This window comes from Myotis myotis, unplaced genomic scaffold, assembly GCF_014108235.1.
Source record: "Myotis myotis isolate mMyoMyo1 unplaced genomic scaffold, mMyoMyo1.p scaffold_m19_p_3, whole genome shotgun sequence".
NCBI lineage: Eukaryota > Metazoa > Chordata > Mammalia > Chiroptera > Vespertilionidae > Myotis > Myotis myotis.
Window position 1 is genome coordinate 5,286,238 of NW_023416335.1, and position 18,119 is coordinate 5,304,356.

The window sequence follows — 18,119 nt, forward strand, 5'->3', positions numbered from 1 at the left end:
CCAGCAGGTCCAGGGGTCCCCAAAGGTGTGGATGGAGTCAGCGAAGAAGGAATGACACGGAGACAGCGTTCAGTTGATCAGCAGCCTAGCCAGGATCTCTAGCCAGGATCTCCAGCCAAGTTCTGGTCTGGATCTCCAGCCAAGTTCTGTTCAGGATCTCCAGCGAAGTTCTGGTTTGGTTCTCTCACTAGGTTCTCCAACCAGGTTCTCCAGGTGCTCCAGCCAGGTTCTGTAGCCATGTTCCCTCGCTAGGTTCTCCAGCCAGGTTCTGTCCAGGTTCTCCAGCCAGGTTCAGTCACCAGGTTCTAGTCAGGTTCTCTTGCCATGTTCTATCCAGGTTCTGTAGCCAGGTTCTGTCTCTAGGTTCTATGTTCTGTTGTCTTGTTACATCTGTATTTATACCAGTTGATTCCAATCCTATCAATCTCTATTCCAAAGGTTAGGGCATTTCTTATCTCCATTCCAGGGAGTAAAGATTATGTAGCTTAAGCATGATTGTTTGTAGTTAAAGTGATTAATTACCCGCCTGGCACTTAGTTAAGGGGTTTTATTCCCTCCCTAACTTCAGGGGAAAATCCCTACCTGGGGAAACAACCTTTCTCAGAGAGGTGACCTTGGTTAAAACACATAGTGCCAAGAAGGTGAGCAAACATATTAAGAACAGTATGCCATATATGCCAGGTCCCTTGAAACAGCAAGGATGGACCGGCTCCCGGCAAACAAGCTCCTTAACGAGCTCGGTCTCGGAACGAATTAAACTCATAAGTCAAGGCCCCACTGTACGCCTTTTTTTTGTCTTAATCTCTCATTTGTCTAAGCGCCGATCGCTAGCTTGGGATCACTCTTCCCAATCAGGGAATTTTGCGGGATTCGGGGTCACTCTCTGTGAATTCCCCTTGCCCGTGTGCACACTGAAGGGGCAGGCCGCTCCTCCCCTCCACGCCCCTCAGCTAACAGGGCGCCCCTCGGCACCCTTCTGTTCATCTCCTGGCGCAGAAAACTCCAAAACGGCATTCCTCGCACAGACCTCCTCTTCTCTGCCGAGACTGGGCTCTCTGTCTCCCCAGCACCTGCCGCTGGGATCCCCCAAGAACAAGGCAGAAGTGAGGTTCCACTTCCTGCCCATCACTATGCAGGATTTCTCGCAAGAACACGTCTGCCAGAGTCATTGGCCTCCTTGGAAAGGCATCGGATGGCAAGGAACCAGAGTCTTGCACTCCTGACACTCGCCATAGAGGGGTACGGGTGCTGACCATTTGAAAGAGTAGGTGCGGGGCCATGTATCCTTGATCGTTGGAAATGGGCCAAAAAATGAATGACATGCATGTACACAAAGTATTATCCTCATCTCTATGGGTTAATGTGAAGATGTGAGGTCAAAACCACAGTGAGATATCGCCTCATGCCTGTTAGAATGGCCACTGTCATAAAGGACCAGAGAGCCCAGCCGGTGTGGCTCAGTGATAGAGTGTCGACCTATGAACCAGGAGGTCACAGTTCAATTCCTGGTCAGGGCACATGCCCGGGTTGCGGGCTCGATCCCCAGTGTGGGGCGTGCAGGAGGCAGCCAATCAATGATTCTCTCTCATCATTGATGTTTCTATCTCTCCCTCTCTCTTCCTCTCTGACATCAATAAAAATATATTTTTAAAAAACTGATTTCAAAGAAGAGATCAGATTTATGGTGATCAGAGGTGGGATTTGGGGGATGGGGAACTGGAGGGAGGAGGGAGGAGGTACACATCTCCAGTTATAGGAGAAATAAGTACCGGATGCAATGTGCAGCCTGGTGACTGGAGCTCACTGCTGCATAGTGTATTTGAAAGTTGTTAAGAGAGTAAATTCTAAAAGTTCTCATTACAAGGAGAAAAATGTTTTCTTCATACCTATATGAGATGATAAATATTAACCAAATTTATTATAATAATCATTTTATGATATATGCAAGTCAAATCATTATGCTGCACGCCTTAAACGTATACAGTGATGCATGTCAAATATCTCTCAATAAAATGGGGAGAAACAAAGACGAAAAATGATGTGATGAAGTTAAAGAAAGATGTCTGTAAAGTTAAAAATAGCATTTATAAAAAAAAATCAGAATTCTCCTTTGTTTCATTTACCATATGGGACCTCCTTTGAAGGGAAGTCAAGAGCAATATGTTTGCAGGATATAAATGATTGGTGTTTGCAGGGTTGACAACTGATTCTGAGTATAAAGTGTTGGGGATTTTGTGGATTTTTTTAAAAAAACATACCCTTTAAAGTTTAAAAGGAAGGATCGCAGCAAATCATGAAGGCCAATGGCAGTTATTTGGGGTTACTTTGTTAAAGTGGGCAACAAAGAACCTATCCTATCAAAGAACCACCATGATATTTTAAGAGGAAAATTATATCATTTGTGTCTTAGGAACATAACTCATTGGAGGATGAAGGTCTAAAACTGAAGGGAGGGGAAGTAGGAAGTCACGCAGAATATTGGGCAAATGATGATGAGTCCTGGGTTTGCACAGCGACCGACCGGGAAAGGGGAGAAGGTGAAAAGTAAGGGAAACTGTGGCGTATGAGCTATGGGGACAAAGGAGTGATGAGGGGAGAGAGTAAACAATGGTGGGCGACGTCTTAGTTGGGCCGCTAAGAAGATAATGAGGGAAAACAGGAGGAGGGAGTGTAGATGTGAAGACAGTGGGTTTGGTTGGGGAGTGATGAGCACGATACAGCAGAGGAAATATCTAAGGGGCATTTGGAAATATCTAAGGGGCATTTGGAAATATCTAAGGGGCATTTGGAAATATCTAAGGGGCATTTGGAAATATCTAAGGGGCATTTGGAAGGTGGGTGGAGACCTAGGGGGAGTGAAACAAGAGCTATGGCTTTGGAGTTCTTCAGCCTTTATGCTGAAGAGCCCAGAAGATGGATAATGACCTGGTGAGAGAGAAAACGTGCAGAAAGAAGGAGAAGAGCCTGAGAAAGAATCCTGGGACAGTTCCATTCGGGGCAGAGCAAGTGGCAGAGGAACCAGTGGGCAGGGCGGAGCACCCAGGAGGAGAATCAGCAGGGTTCCAGGACAGGGAACCCAAGATTGAGCCCCTGTCTAGGGCAGCTTGAGATGGGCTGTGCAATCATTTGCTGGGGTTGTCATAACAGCATCAGGTGATCGATACCGCGGGCTGGGTGGCTTATACGCAGAAATGTCTTTTCTGAAGGCGGGAAGTCCAAGATCACGGTGTTGGCACGGTTGGCTTCTTCTGCAGCCTTCCCCCTGGCTGACGGAGGGCCACGTTCTCCCCGTGTGTTCACCGGCCCTTCCTCCGTGTGTGTCTCTGTTCTAATCTCCTCTTTTACTTTATGTTAATTTTTATTGACTGTATGCATTCATTCGTTGCTTCTTGTATATGACTGGGGATCGAACCCGAAATCTTGATCTATCGGGTCAACATTCTAACCAATCTGAGCTACCTCTTACTGGGACACTGGTCACATTGGATTAGGGCCCCTTCATACGGCCCATTTTACCTCATTATCGCTAGAGCTCCTCTCTCCAAACACAGTCACATTTTGAGGCACTGGAGGTCAGGACTTCGACATACGAATTTGAGGTGGACAAAATCTGGCCCGTCACAGGCAGGGAGATCTGAGAGTTCCTCACTGGTGAACGAAGGGCATGCATTGTCATGGTCATCGCTAACCCTTACTGAGCACAGGCTGCGCCAAGCTGGGAGAACCTCACCTGAATCAACGCAAGTCATATTCCCAGCACCCCCTGGCGTTGCTGTCATTAGCACCCTCACCTGCTTTTCCAGAGGAAGGAACAACGGCACCAGGAGGTCACTTGCTGAGGTCACAGCTTGGCAGGTCCCGGGAGCGTGGCTTCTGCACGGGGGTTGGGGCTGTCGGCAGCAGGGACCTAAGGAAGTGGTGGTGGTGCGGAATCCTAAGGGAAACAGAGCCCTCCCCCCCGGAGCTCACACCGACTGCAGGCTTTCCGAGTGGGAGGTGAATTCTTTTGGCGACCTACAGCAGTTTGAGGAGGAAGGGGAAAAAAAAAACCACAGTAACTAGCCCTGACTGGTTTGGCTCAGTGGATAGAGCGTCAGCCTGCGGACCGAAAGGTCCCAGGTTCGATTCCGGTCAAGGGCATGTACCAGGGTTGCGGGCACATCCCCAGTAGGGGGTGTGCAGGAGGCAGCTGATCGATGTTTCTCTCTCATCGATGTTTCTAACTCTCTATCCCTCTCCCTTCCTCTCTGTAAAAAAATCAATAAAATACATTTAAAAAAGAAAACACAGTAACTAATAGATGGTTGAGATGCCTCCGATTGAAAATGCAAAGAAGGCAACCCTATTATGGCGTCAGATGTCTTCCATCCATTATGACTGCAGGTTATTAAGTGTGCTTCTTGCCTGGCGGCTGTCATCCCACAGTGCACTGTGAAATGCAGTGAGAATATAGTCCCAATAAACTTATGTGCCTAAAATAAAAAAGAAAATTTAAATCGTGGTTTGCACTAGCATCTCTGAATCCTGGGTTTTCCACGGTTTGGGTTTTATTGGTCTCGAATCAGAGATAAGTGTGTGAACTCTTTCGACGACAGGTTGGACTCTCCCAGGAGAAGCCTGTCCCAGGGTGGTGGGATTCGAGTCACTCCTTCTTAGGATGGTCTGTTCTTCACCTGCCCCTGTGTGGTCCCGGTCGGGCCACCTGCAGAGACGTCCAGCCGGGGCAGTCCCTGGCTCCCAGTGAAGCCAGCACAGCAAAGGCCTGCACAGCCCGGAGCGCTAGTGTGGAGCCAACGGCTGCACCTGGCCAACGGGCAGGAGGGAGTCTTCCGACTTTCACCTTGGATTTTTCCAGAGGCCAAGAGTGCCCTCTGCTAACAGAACAGCCCCTGTCAACACACCTTTTGCTGTCACTTGTCAACACACTTCTTTTTTTTTTTTGCGTTGAGAAACCAGAGCAAAACATAGGAGTGAACTTGGTAGCTGCTTCACTCCAAAGCCAAAGACCAGCCAGGTTGCTGAGAAGCCAGCGGGGATCAGGTGACCGTGACTTTTCCTGCGTGTTTGCAAGTATACATGTATATTGCCTGTGTATATTCACATACAAAATCATTCTACCACAGACAACCTTTCTACACTTCAATGTAGATCACTACTGGACCTATGATACATTTCTCTGCCTTCCTGGAGTTAAACAGAAATCCACCAAGAGGTTTAGCTATTATGTAGCTCTAGTGAAGATATTTAAGTCAAGGACATCTCAACATGCGCTTTCTCTGGGCCTTGAGCCCAAATTAGTCTTATGGTGCTCAATCTCCCCTATTTATTTATTTATTTATTTATTTATTTATTTATTTATTAAAATATGTTTTTACTTATTTCAGAGAGGAAGGGAGAGGGCAAGAGAGATAGAAATATCAATGATGAAAGAGAATTATTGATCGGCTACCTCCTGCATGCCCCCTACTGGGGATCGAGCCACAACCCAGGCATGTGCCCTTGACGGGAATCAAATCCGGGACCCTTCAGTCTGCAGGCGATGCTCTATCCACTGAGTCAGACCAGCTAGGGCTCCCATATTTATTCATTTTTTATTGATTTTTTTTTACAGAGAGGAAGGGATAGGGATAGAGAGTCAGAAACATCGATGAGAGAGAAACATCGATCAGCTGCCTCCTACACACCCCCTACCGGGGATGTGTCCGCAACCAAGGTACATGACCTTGACCGGAATCAAACCTGGGACCCTTCAGTCATCAGGCTGACGCTCTGTCCACTGAGCCAAACCGGTTAGGGCCCATATTTATTTTTAAGTGAATGTTTCATAAATCATTACTCGACTATCCATGATATAAACTTTTACAGGTCGATATGAAAGAATGAAAAGGCATAAGGCCATGCAGCTGGCAGTCACAATGGCAGAAGGAGGGGCTTTTCATGCCAGTTACAGTGGAAGAGCCAAAGTCGTTTGCAGAGTTTCCTGGCCTTTATGACAGTTCATAGTCCATCGGTTCATCTGCTATTTGGCTGCCTAAATGGTTGAACTCTACGTGCGCTACGTTATGCTAAACTTTTAAGGACTAACAAACCCTTGTATCTGAGGCTTGTGCACACAGACCTGTTGCGTTATGTATTTAAACAGGCCTTTATACACACCTCATTTTTATGTCTTAGGGAATGCAGTGTATTTGGTCTTTAGAATGATAATGTTTGTGCATTTGACCCAATATCTAGGTACAGTCCTTGCTACTGAGGTGTCATTATTTCTAGGCTCTCTAAGAAGACAAACCGGGGCACGTGTGTATATATAAACTCATAAGTACATCCATATTTTACATTGTCCATCTGTCTCTCTGCCTGTGTGAAACTAAACAGGAGTTCATGTTGATGTCTCCAACACTAATCCAGCACCGGTTCATTCTAGACTTCCCCCTTGCTCCTTCCCTCCCTCCCTCCCTCCCTCCCTCCCTCCCTCCCTCCCTCCCTTCCTTCTTTCCTTCCTTCCTCCTTTCTTCCTTCCTTTCTTTCCTTCCTTCCTTCCTTCCTTCCTTCCTTCCTTCCTTCCTTCCTTCCTTCCTTCCTTCCTTCCTTCCTTCCTTCCTTTCTCTCTCTCTCTCTCTCTCTCTCTCTCTCTCTCTCTCTCTCTCTCTTTCTCTCTTCTCTTTCTCCTTCCCTTCCCTTCCCTTCCCTTCCCTTCCCTTCCCTTCCCTTCCCTTCCCTTCCCTTCCCTTCCCTTCCCTTCCCTTCCCTTCCCTTCCCTTCCCTTCCCTTCCCTTCCCTTCTTTCTCTCACAATGGCTTAGGTCTGCCCACAATGACCTTTACTAATAAAATGACTCCATTTTGAATAAAGACGGAAAGTAAAGAGCCGACGTGCTGCTCACAATTGCCCAACTGACCACTCCTCTACCAAGGACACAGGCACTGCACCCAGTCTCCTTGGTTGGGTCCCAGCTTCTCCGCTTAACCGTCGTGGGACCTCGTGTCAATGAGCGAAATGATCTGTGCCTCCAGTGCCCCCTCTCACACAGGAGTCATAATAGCACGTCCTCCAAAGGGGTGATGGGGAGATGAAGTGAGCTTATGTAAGTAAAGCAGTTAGAGCAGTGCGGGCTCATGGTAAGTGCTCAGTAATTAACGTTGGAAAACGAGTCTACACCAGAAGATTTATTTGACCAAAGCATCTAATAGCCAACAAGAACCTGATGCCTCTGAATTTCAGGAGTGTTTGTAAGTATGAGTCATAAATCAGTACAATGCATAAAATAGTCTCAGTCTGGAAACTCTCTAGCAGTTTAATATTTGCTCTGTATGAATCAGTGCTTCCCTCTGTGGCAAACCTGTACACCGTAATTTCTTCAAATTACACCTCATTCTTCAGCCTGTTGTCAGGGGATCTACTTCCAATCCCTTTTTATCATTATTATTGTTTTCTACTAGACATATTTCCTTTCTGCTGAGAAAGTTGACATGTTTTACCTTGAAGTCAGATCTTCCTTTGGGTCTGAAGTTTTTATTTTATTACCAGGGGCCCAGCGCACGAATTCGTGCACCTTGAAAGGAACTGTGGGCCACGAGGCTGCAGTGGGCACAGGGGCGGGTCCTGGCCCATCCTCTGCACCCTTGCCTGGCCCCTCTGCTGCAGCCCCAGTCCCCTGTCTGCCAGCAGCCCTGATCCTGCTGCCGCTGCTCCCACCCATTGATGGCGCCTGCCCCGCTCACACCCGCTGCAGGCGGCAGCCAGTCAATGATTCTCTCTCATCATTGATGTTTCCATCTCTCTCTCCCTCTCCCTCTCCCTTCCTCTCTGAAATCAATAAAAATATATTTTAAAAAGAAAGAAAGAAAAGAAGTGCTGCCCTGACAGGCATGGGGGAGGCAGAGCCTAGTGGAGTAAGGAGCGCACAGGTGGGGACTAAAAGGAGCAAGGTGGAAACAGTGTCCCCATGGAGGGGCCACCTAGAATGGGGCATCAGAGCCCGAGCAGACGAGAGGTCATCATTGAGGGGGCTGGGTGTCCTGGTATGGGGTGGTGGAGCTCGAGTGGGGTGAGGAGGGCTCCTGCACAGCCGTGGGGCCCAGCACCAGGCTGAAGCCCACCAAGGATAAGAAAGGCTTGGGGGTGGGCGGGCCAGGCGGGAGGTGTGCAGGGGAGGGGGGAAGAGAGCGCCTGGCTGGAAGGCACAGTGGCAGCCTTGGAGGTTGGTACATTCAGGGATATTGATTAATACGTATTGATACATAAGGACGTTATGGAGGAGGAGAGTCGGATTTCTCCCTGTTCAAGGAGGAAGTTACAGATATGGAAAGGAAGCAAAACCAGAATGAACGTGGGATTTGAGCAGGAGTCCAGGTGAACTCGTGGCTTTCATGCATTAGACAAATGGGCGTGTGGCAGCGTCCACTCAGGGGCCCAGCTGGCATTCCAAGAGCAGTGGGTTCACCCAGGCACTCAGATATTTTCTCAAAACCACGTCCCACTGGAAGGCCACGGGGTCCTTGGAGAAATGGCGGTTCCAGCACTGGGATGGGGAGTGCATAGGACTTCGCAGTCTCCCGTTGTGCCAGAAAACAAGGAAGTGCTCCAAGAATGATGGGGACGTGTCAGAGGGCACAGGAAACAGACGGAGGGCGCTCCCCTGGGACAAATCTAGGACAATCTGAGCATAAAAACAAAGATGCTGTCGTTGCCAGGAATGGGGGAGGGGGGATGGGGCGTTCGTGTTTAGTGGGTGCAGAGTTCATTTGGGGAAGATGAAAAAGTTCTGGTGCTGAAACCGGTTTGGCTCGGTGGATAGAGCGTCGGCCTGCGGACTGAGGGGTCCCGGGTTCGATTCCGGTCAAGGGCATGTACCTTGGTCGCGGGCACATCCCCAGTGGGGGGTGTGCAGGAGGCAGCTGATCGATGTTTCTAACTCTTTATCCTTCTCCCTTTCTCTCTGTAAAAAAATCAATAAAATATATTTTAAAAAAAGTTCTGGCAATGATGGTGGCGATGGCTGCACAACAAGGTGAACATACTTAATGCCACTGAATCATACATTTAAGTTGGTTAAAGTGGTAAATTTTATGCAATGTGTATTTTACCACAATAAGAAACGGTGCTAATGGTTTATAACACACTGAATTAAAAATAATGCATGAGTCCCTAATGATAGAAAAATAATAATAGTGGCAAAAGCAATAAAGTTCTTCATGTGAAAATGTAGGGGGAAAAACCATTTGGAATTGATGTAATAATTGATGTGCATAAGCATGGCTCTTCCATAAATGCCAGGTCCAGGGGGTGAAAGATTTGCTGGGGGAAAGGCTGTTTGTGCGTCTCCAAGTCCCGCTGTGAGGGTGCCCGGTATCACCTTAGCTGAGGGATCAAATGGAGCCTCACCACTGATGGGACAAAACTGACAGCGTGCGCCTCCTGCTGAGATGGAGAGAGAAGTGCATGACCTGCCCATGGAGTTTCCTTGACAAGAGTTTAATATGGAGCGAGTCGTGAGGAACGCGTCTAACGCCAGATCGTGGGATGTCCTGCAAAACTGCCAGCTTCGCTCTGTCATCGCCATGAAAGGCTTTTTAAAAACCAGAGGGAAGTTCAAGGTGAAAGAAGACTGAAAAGACAGGACAGCTAAGTACGATATGCTGTCCTTGACTGTGTCCTGTTTTCTTTTAATATATTTTTATTACTGATCTCAGAGAGGAAGGGAGAAGGAGAGAGAGAAACATCAATGGTGAGAGAGAATCATTGATCAGCTGCCTCTTCACGCCCTCTACTGGGGATTGAGCCTGCAACCCAGGCATGTGCCCTTGACCAGAACGGAACCCTTTGGGACCCTTCAGTCCCCAGGCCCACGCTCTACCCACTGAGCCAAACCGGCTCGGGCTGTGTCCTGTTTTAATTAAACAAACAACAAGTAGCCATAGAGCAGGCGTCCTCAAACTTTTTAAACAGGGGGCCAGTTCACTGTCCCTCAGACCGTTGGAGGGCCGGACTATAGTTTTAAAAAAAAACTGTGAACAAATTCCTATGCACACTGCACACATCTTATTTTGAAGTAAAAAAACAAAACGGGAACAAATACAATATTTGTATTTGCATGTGGCCCGCGGGCCGTAGTTTGAGGACCCCTGCTATAGAGGATGCCTGGGGTAATCGGGGAAACTTGAGCATGGACTGTATATTAGATAATATTTATTATATCAATTTAAATTTGTTAGGTTTGACAAAAATACTGTGGTCATGTGGGACAATGTCCTTATTTTTAGGAGATATGTACTGAGGTATTTAGGAATCAAATGTCATGATGTCTGTAATTTCCTTTCAAATGGTTGAATAAAAACACCTACATCTCAAAGGATTTGTATGCATGCGTATAAGCATAACCAATGGACAGACAGTAGGGGGGTGAGGACATGTACTGGGGGGGCGGGAGCAGGCGGGTGGGGAGAAGTCACTGTGGGGAAAAATGAGACATGTGCAATACTTTCAACAATAAAGAATTTAAATAAAAAATTATAATAAGCCCTAGCCAGTTTGGCTCAGGGGATAGAGCCTCAATCCCCAGTAGGGGGCATACAGGAGGCAGACAATCAATGATTCTCTCTCATCATTGATGTTTCTATCTCTCTTCCTTCCTCGCCCTTCCTCTCTAAAGTCAATAAAAATATATTTTTAAAAAGAATTTTAAAAAAATGATAATAAAGAAAACATCTACATCTCTGTCTATAGACAGAAAAGTAATGTGCCAAAATGTTAATATCTCCTGGTGAATCTGGAAGACAGTTACATAGGGACTCATTTTATTATTCTTTCCATTTTTCTGCAGTTTTCACATTTTAAAAAATGGAGTCTAACTCTCTCAAGTGTGTCTCAAGAAGTGAATGGTTCAGCTGTTTTATTTAAAAATATTACAATAACAGCACGACACCAACAAAATGACATTTATTTTAAAAAATAAGGCAGCACAATCCGTGGGAATAGCCGATACTGAGAATCAGGGCTGCGATCTGCCTGGGACTTTTCCTCACCACCGTTTAGCCTTCAGAACCCTGTTCGGGGCTCACATGCCGAATGGATGGGCCAGGAATTTGTTTTATTCTGTGACTTGATGGTTTGGGTAACTCCTGGAAGAGGTTATCTGGATGTTTTATTCAAAAAGAGTTGAGATGAGCTAAAGGGTAAGAGCTGTAACAACTGCATGCACAGTGCAGCTCAGGGGAGCCTGGCCTCCCTGGCCTACCTGCCCCACCCCCCCCACACCCACACACCCACACACCCACAACCATAGGCTGCCAGTGGAATGGTTCTCAGGCTGTTTTAAAACTGAAAGTGTTTTGTAACCACACAGAGCATTTGAGGTGCAGAACTATTGTTGTGCATAATCTACTATGTTTTTTAAAAGTTCTGGTAAAGAACAACATTTGAAGGACATAGCTTTGTTTTATAGAATTACTAGAGGCCTGGCACACGAAACTTGTGCACAGGGGGGGTCCCTAGGCCTGGCCAGCAATCAGGGCCAATCAGGTTCCTCACCTCCCCGCCTACCCTTCCCTCACTCCCTCAGCATCCCGCCACCACCGCTGGTCACCTGCCATGTTCCACACCACCCCCTGGTGGTCAGTGCACGTCATAGTGAGAGATCGAACTCCCGTTCTCCCAGTCTAACTCCCGAGGGGACACTTTGCATATTAACCTTTTATATATATAATAATTGGATTTTATTTGTAAGTATGTGCCAAAATCTGCAAATAAATAAAAAGCGAACTCAGTCTACTTTAAAAAGAATAACCTTTAGTGCAACATTTGCATTCGCACACTAAATGTGCTAATTATATGTAAACTAGTGGCCCAGTACACGAAATTTGTGCACATTAAAAGGGAATTAATTGTAGGAAATATTTTAATATTGGTATTTGCCCTTTCTTTATAATAGAAGTGTCAGAGATGAAAGAAAATTAGTTAAATGTATATGAAAATAATATGTACATTTATTAATAAATAAACAATAACAGTGTCAGATCCCCTGGCCGGCGCCGGGCGGGGAATGCAGCCTCATGTCCCCCAGCCTTGCCACGCACACAGCCCCACCCACCTGTGCCTGCCATGCATACAGCCTCCTGCTGATTGGTTGTTACAGCATGAGAGTGTCACGACCATTTGCATATTACCCTTTTATTACTATAGATGTTTCATCAGTCCTTTAAAGCAGGCTTCCCAGGTGTTGGGATGGGTGCTGGGTAGTTCCTCACACTTCAAGGTAGAACTATAGTATTTCTGTGTGTGTGTGTGTGTGAAAGTGAGAGACAGAGACAGAGAGACAAAGAGAGAAATATAACATACAGAAAAGTGTATAAAATATGCACATACTGTTTAACAAATAAATATAAAGTGAACAGGTAAAATAATAATGGAACATGATCAGAATCCCCCATCTGACATCCTGTGGATCCTCAATTTTCCTAAATAAGGCCAAATTGTGGCTGAACCAATTTGTATCCCACCCATCATTGATGAGAATTCCTGCTGCTCCACAGTCTTGCCAATACTTGACGTTATTAAATGCTAACATTTTGGCCAATATAGTGGCTGTACGAGTATCTCGTTGTGGTTCCAGTTTTCGTTTCACTGGTTACTAATGATGTTGAGTATCTTTCCATACGTTTATTGGCAAACTATATTTCTTTGAGCATGTTTTGTTATGTAGACCTCCCCTTCCATTTGAATATCCCCAAATCAGATACATTCGGGAGATTATAATTTAGCTAAACTTCGTAAAGCCAAATTCACAGTATTGAGTCAACATCAATACTGTGCGGGAAGAGAGAGATGAAGTAGAGAAGAGCGACAGACGGATAAATCACAGGTAAAAATAAACATTGTAATGGAAAATCCAGAAGATTGGAAAGGAGCTTCACAACTGTTTTAAGAGACAGGATGAGTTTTGCACGGACTGTAAATTGGAATGGGGGGAAATGCAAATTAAAAATGGCAAAAGGAAAACAGGACCACCTCCCCTTATTTTATTATATAAGAAAGGATGTCAATGAATATTTTCCACGAGCCTCTCCCACAGGAAATACCAGGCTCCCTCCGAGAGCCTCACACATAGAAAGAAACAGGGCATTTGAGCTTCTGTTCCTTTCCCCTAATAAGACGGATTTTAAATGCTCAGTATCTTGCGAGCGAGCACAGGACTTGCTCAGTGCGGGTCTCCTATCTGCAGCGGGAAGGTAAAACCAACCTGTTTGATGTTGCTTGTGACTGAGTCGGAATGACTGTTGTTGCCTAAGGTGTTGGTGTAATAATTAACTGGAGGGGAAGTGGTTAGGGGAATGGAGGTTTCTGGTTTGGCCCAGAACTGGGAATTCTTAAAGATCGCCTGCCTGTCTTCTTAAGGACTGTCTAGACAAGAAAGCTTTTGTGGATTAGGGTTACCTGTTTACAATAATTAGAGATGTTATTTACTTTCATCGGTTTGGTTGCAGAAGAAAAACAAAAATGTCACTAGTGTGACTCAGAAAAAAAGCAGCATTCTCTTTCTATAAAAGCTCCAGTTTATATCATCCCTGATCTGCTCAAGGAAACAGGGGTACTGAAATGTTGAAAATCAGTCCATCTTGTCCTACACATGAGTGGATTCACCAGCCTAACCACAAAGGTTATAACGCTAATTCATTCAGAGAGGGTTTACACAATAGTACTAATTCTTATCACACATCCCTGGAAATGGAGACCGCATTTTACAAAGAAATAAACGAACTCACATCAAATTACTGAAGAGTTATGGGCCCAAAATAGAGCTAGCTAGACGTGGGCTACCTAATTCTATTTCACTTGCCCTGATGTTCCCTTCCAAGATTCAGCCCTGAACCCTTGGACCTCTGCAGACTTCGGGATGGTGACATCCAGTCACATATTTGCGGCCCTGACCTTTTGTCTGAGCTTCAGTCCTGACCTTTAACTTTCTGCTGGGTATCTCTAATTTCCAAAAGCAAAGGCCATATCAGATCCCCCTTTGGACTTCCTCCTTTATTTCAGCTCTTTCAGTCTCCCTCCACGGCCTAAACTCTTGGCACCATGCCAGATTCCTCCTGCTGGTCTATTCACCTCTCCCTTCTTAATCTAATCAGGAGCAAATTCTTGCCAGATCATTCCTTTTCATCCCTCCCACCCCCACCCCTTGCCTTACCTTATTTCTAATCCAGACCTTTATCTGTCTCATACTTACACTATCCTAGACCAGCCTCCTAACCAGATGGCTCCAGCCAGTCTTGGGCTCTTTGACGCCAGATTCATTTCTGAGTTCTGCACGGCCCAGTCTTTCTACAAGCACGCCCGCCACGCCTGCCTGTCTGCTTTGGAGTCCCGTCTGCGCTCATCTCTGCCCCATCCCCTTTCTTTAATGTCCCCTTTCCTCATGCTTCTTCGATGGGACCTCCCGGACAGCCCCCCTTCACTGTAACACCTCCCTTGCTTCACTCTCTGAATTCTTCTTTTGACACCAGGACTTGCGTAGGAGTCTGTGTTGTTCTTTACATGTAATGATTGCCCCTATCTCCAGGGATGTAAGCAAGTGTCTTTTTGCACCTTGCTTTCTCACTTAACATATCCTGGGCCTCTTTCCTTATCAGCACATATATGTTTATCTGATGCTTTTAAAATGCCTGCTGAGTATGGATGTCCCATAATTCATTTAACCAGTGCCTTGTGGATGGACATTGGTGGTTTCTTCAGTTTTGTTATTATCAAACATGCTACAGTGAACACTCATGCGTATCTTGAGAACGTTTAATAGCCATAGGTAGAACTGTAGCAATGGGATTGCCGGATTAAAAGTATATATGCACATCTTGCCTGGCTGGTGTGGCTCAGTGGTTGAGCACCGACCTATGAACCAGGAAGTCGAGATTCAATTCCCAGCGGGCACATGCCCAGGTTGGGGGCTCAGTCCCCAGTTAGGAGGCATGCAGGAGGCCACTGATCAGTGATTCTCTTCATCATTGGTGTTTCTATCTCTTTCCCTCTCCCTTGCTCTCTGAAATCAATTAAAAAAAAATTTTTTTTTAGAAAGCATATATGTACATCTTAAATTTGCATAGACATAACTAAATTCCCTTTTGAAATAATAGTCACTGTCCGCCCCCATTTTTGATATCACTAATTTTCCTGCCACCCCGGATTTGGACATTGACAAAGGGGGAGCTTTGTTTAATGGCGGTTCATTCCCACCCAGAATTAGTGGAGAAAATGTGAGGCCAGGAGAAAAGGGAATGGAAGGCCAGAAAACAGACTCGCAGTGGCTCCTGTCTGCCTCCACAGACTGGGGTGACCGGCCCGTGCTGGCAGAGTGCATCCTCCATCTTTCTTTGCCAATGTTCGACGGAAGCCCAAATAAATCGAAATGTACCCAACTATCAAAAAGGGATGATCTTTATACTTATTTTCTCTCTACAGATACGCATATAAAGGAAATGAAGCTTCATTGTCTGAACCATTAGGAACTGTCCGAAGGGATGGATGTAAAATGTGTGAACTCAGAACAGCAGCGTTCAAACCTGTTCAAGACAAAGAAGCCTCCAGAGCAGCCACGCCCCGTTCCGTCATCTTAACTGCCTTTGTGCGACCAAATGTTTCCCGTGCCCACCGGAGGGAGAGAAGAGGCGAGCTCCTCTTTTCGTTGCTTTAGAGCAGCAGTTCCCAACCTTCCTAACGCCACGACCCTTTAATACAGTTCCTCATGTTGTGGTGACCCCCAACCATAAAATTATTTTCGTGGCTACTTCATAACTGTAATGTTGCTACTGTTAAGAATCGTCATGTAAATATCTGATATGCAGGATGTGTTTTCATTGTTACAAATTGAACATAACTAAAGCATAGTGATTAATCACAGAAACAATATGTAATTATATATGTGTTTTCCGATGGTCTTAGGCGACCCCGGTGAAAGGGTCGTTCGATCCCCAAAGGGGTCGCGACCCACAGGTTGAGAACCGCTGCTTTAGAGTTTTGTTTTTCTACTTAGTGTTCCTGTTTGAAGTCTCAGGATTTACGGAACAATACACGCCATCTACCGCTGTGTGCCATCCGGGATTCCCCGACAGTGTGAGAAGTGGGGTAAAAATATTTAGCTGAAAGCTGATCACATCTGAAATCACACCAAGGGGTATTGTGCTGTGATTCGTCCCAGAGAAACAAATCAAATGGTGGCAGCAGCAAAGCAGGTTCCTTAAAAAAAAAAAAAAAAATAGTATGTAGACATTTTAGTATAATACATGTTTTCTCATTGTTGGGGGGCAGGGAGCCTGAAAGCAAGGACTAAACCGGAAGGGTCTGTGGGGCTGCTGGCCTTGTTACTAGCATACCATAATGCAAATTTTGACTATGCAAGTGGGCCAAGTTAGAGGAGTCCAAAAAAAAGCACATCCTTAGACAGTCCCGGCCCCCCTTTCCCCCAGCATTCATTCTGAAGTCCTACCTTAAGATTACCTACAAGGAGGTCCCATCTCATGGGGACTAGGGAGGCTTGTCACCGCTTGATGAATGGACTGCGCAGAAGCCTGGCCCAGAAGGTGGCGGCTTCCCAGAAGGGGCCCAGCATAGCTTCCTGGTGGAAAAGCCAACCCCAAAAGAGAAAGTGAGCTAGTTGGTCTTGGGTGACTCTTCCCCACCCCATTCTGGGTACTCCCAGCTTTCCAGAGCTCCGGTGGCTTAAAGTGGTTTAAAGGCAGCTCAGGGGCAAATACAGCCGCTTCTAAGACCCTCATCTGAGGAGGCAGGTCCAGTTCCCGCTGCAGGGAAACTGCTCCAAGCCTGGCGCTCTTCCATCCTCCCCAGGACCACCCTCCTACCCCCTGGGGTGGACTCCATGCACCCTGACCGCCTGAGGACCCAGCGTCAGTCCGACGCGCTGCAGTGAATCTCAATGCACTTGGCCCCTGCAGGTCTGTGCGTCCAGGAGGGGAGATGCTGCCCCTGCCCAGTGCTGTGCCCTGCACCAGGGGGGCAGTCACCACTGACCAGCGGGCAGGATCCACACCAGGAGGGACTGGGCTCGGGAGCTTGGGAGAGTGGGCGACGGTGGGATACACCCTGCTGGGGAGGAGTTTGGGGACTGGGAGGCTAGGCTGCCTCCAAGACCGAGGGGCTGGGGGCGGTGAATGCTGTGTCCAGGCCTTGCCAGCCGTCCCCGAGCCCGCTGTCCGGCCGCTCCTCAGCGCTGACCAGGACTTAGTAGCTGCTGAATAAATCGGAGCCCGGGGCATGGGGCGCCCTGGTCCTCCAGGGGACATTGGGGCCTCGAGGCCTGGCCTGTGGCGCCCTGGGCTTGCTCCGGGCTCGGCGGGGCTGGGCTGGGGGGTTTCCCCGGGCGGGGACTTTCCGGGGCAAGGGCTGGACGGAAGGGGCTGGATACCGGACACGTCCCCGTCCAGCCGTCCTCACCCCCGCAGTGGAGGCAGGCGGCCGAGCGGGCGCCGGTGGCGGCCAACCCCTCTGGGGCGCACGGCCCCGCGCGCGGAGGCTCGAGGGGCGACGGCGGCCGAGGGAGATGGGGGTGGGGTCGGGTCACAGTTTCCTCGCAGGCCGAAGGGCGGGCGTGTCCGGCGCGCCGGACCGTGGGGCCGTCTCCGTTTGGCGCCGCGAGGCCGCGGCCTCCGGGCTGAGGTCACCGGGCCAGGCGCCCTGCAGCAGCCCCCGGGCGACGGCGCCCGGACGCGCCACGGTCACGCGATGGGTGCGTGGCGCGCTCTGCCGCCGCCTGGGACCGCCCTGGGGTCCGAGGGGCCGCGGGGCGCGGCGCGGGGGCCCTTTGTGCCCTCGGCGTTGGCCGGGCCTTTTCCTTCCGCAGGGAGCGCGCTCCCCACCCCTTTCCTCTGCGAGCCCTGCTTTCCCTGAAGTCATAGAGGGCTGAGCAGGGCGCGCACACTTCCCTGCAGCTCCTTCCCGTCCCCAAACTCGAAGCCCCCGCGACGCCGGGCCCGAGGGAGACACTCGGGATCCGGGGGGAGCGCGCAGCGCCCTCCAGCCTCCTCCCTCCCCCCCGGCCCGCTGCCCTCCCCTCCCCCGCCCGCCCGCCGCCCCGCGCCCCGCGCGCCGCCCCGGGAGCGGCAGGGTTAAGCCCT

At 48.2% G+C, this 18,119-nt stretch overlaps 1 long non-coding RNA gene across 1 annotated transcript; it reads right to left on the reverse strand.

Annotated features, from left to right (window-relative positions):
• Positions 1-15,918: 15,918 nt before the first annotated feature.
• On the reverse strand, positions 15,919-18,031 carry LOC118651430. Its single transcript, XR_004966239.1, has 3 exons — positions 17,440-18,031; positions 16,475-16,603; positions 15,919-16,224 (listed from the first exon to the last, which is right to left on the reverse strand). It is a non-coding gene; the product is annotated as an uncharacterized LOC118651430 (long non-coding RNA).
• Positions 18,032-18,119: the final 88 nt, after the last annotated feature.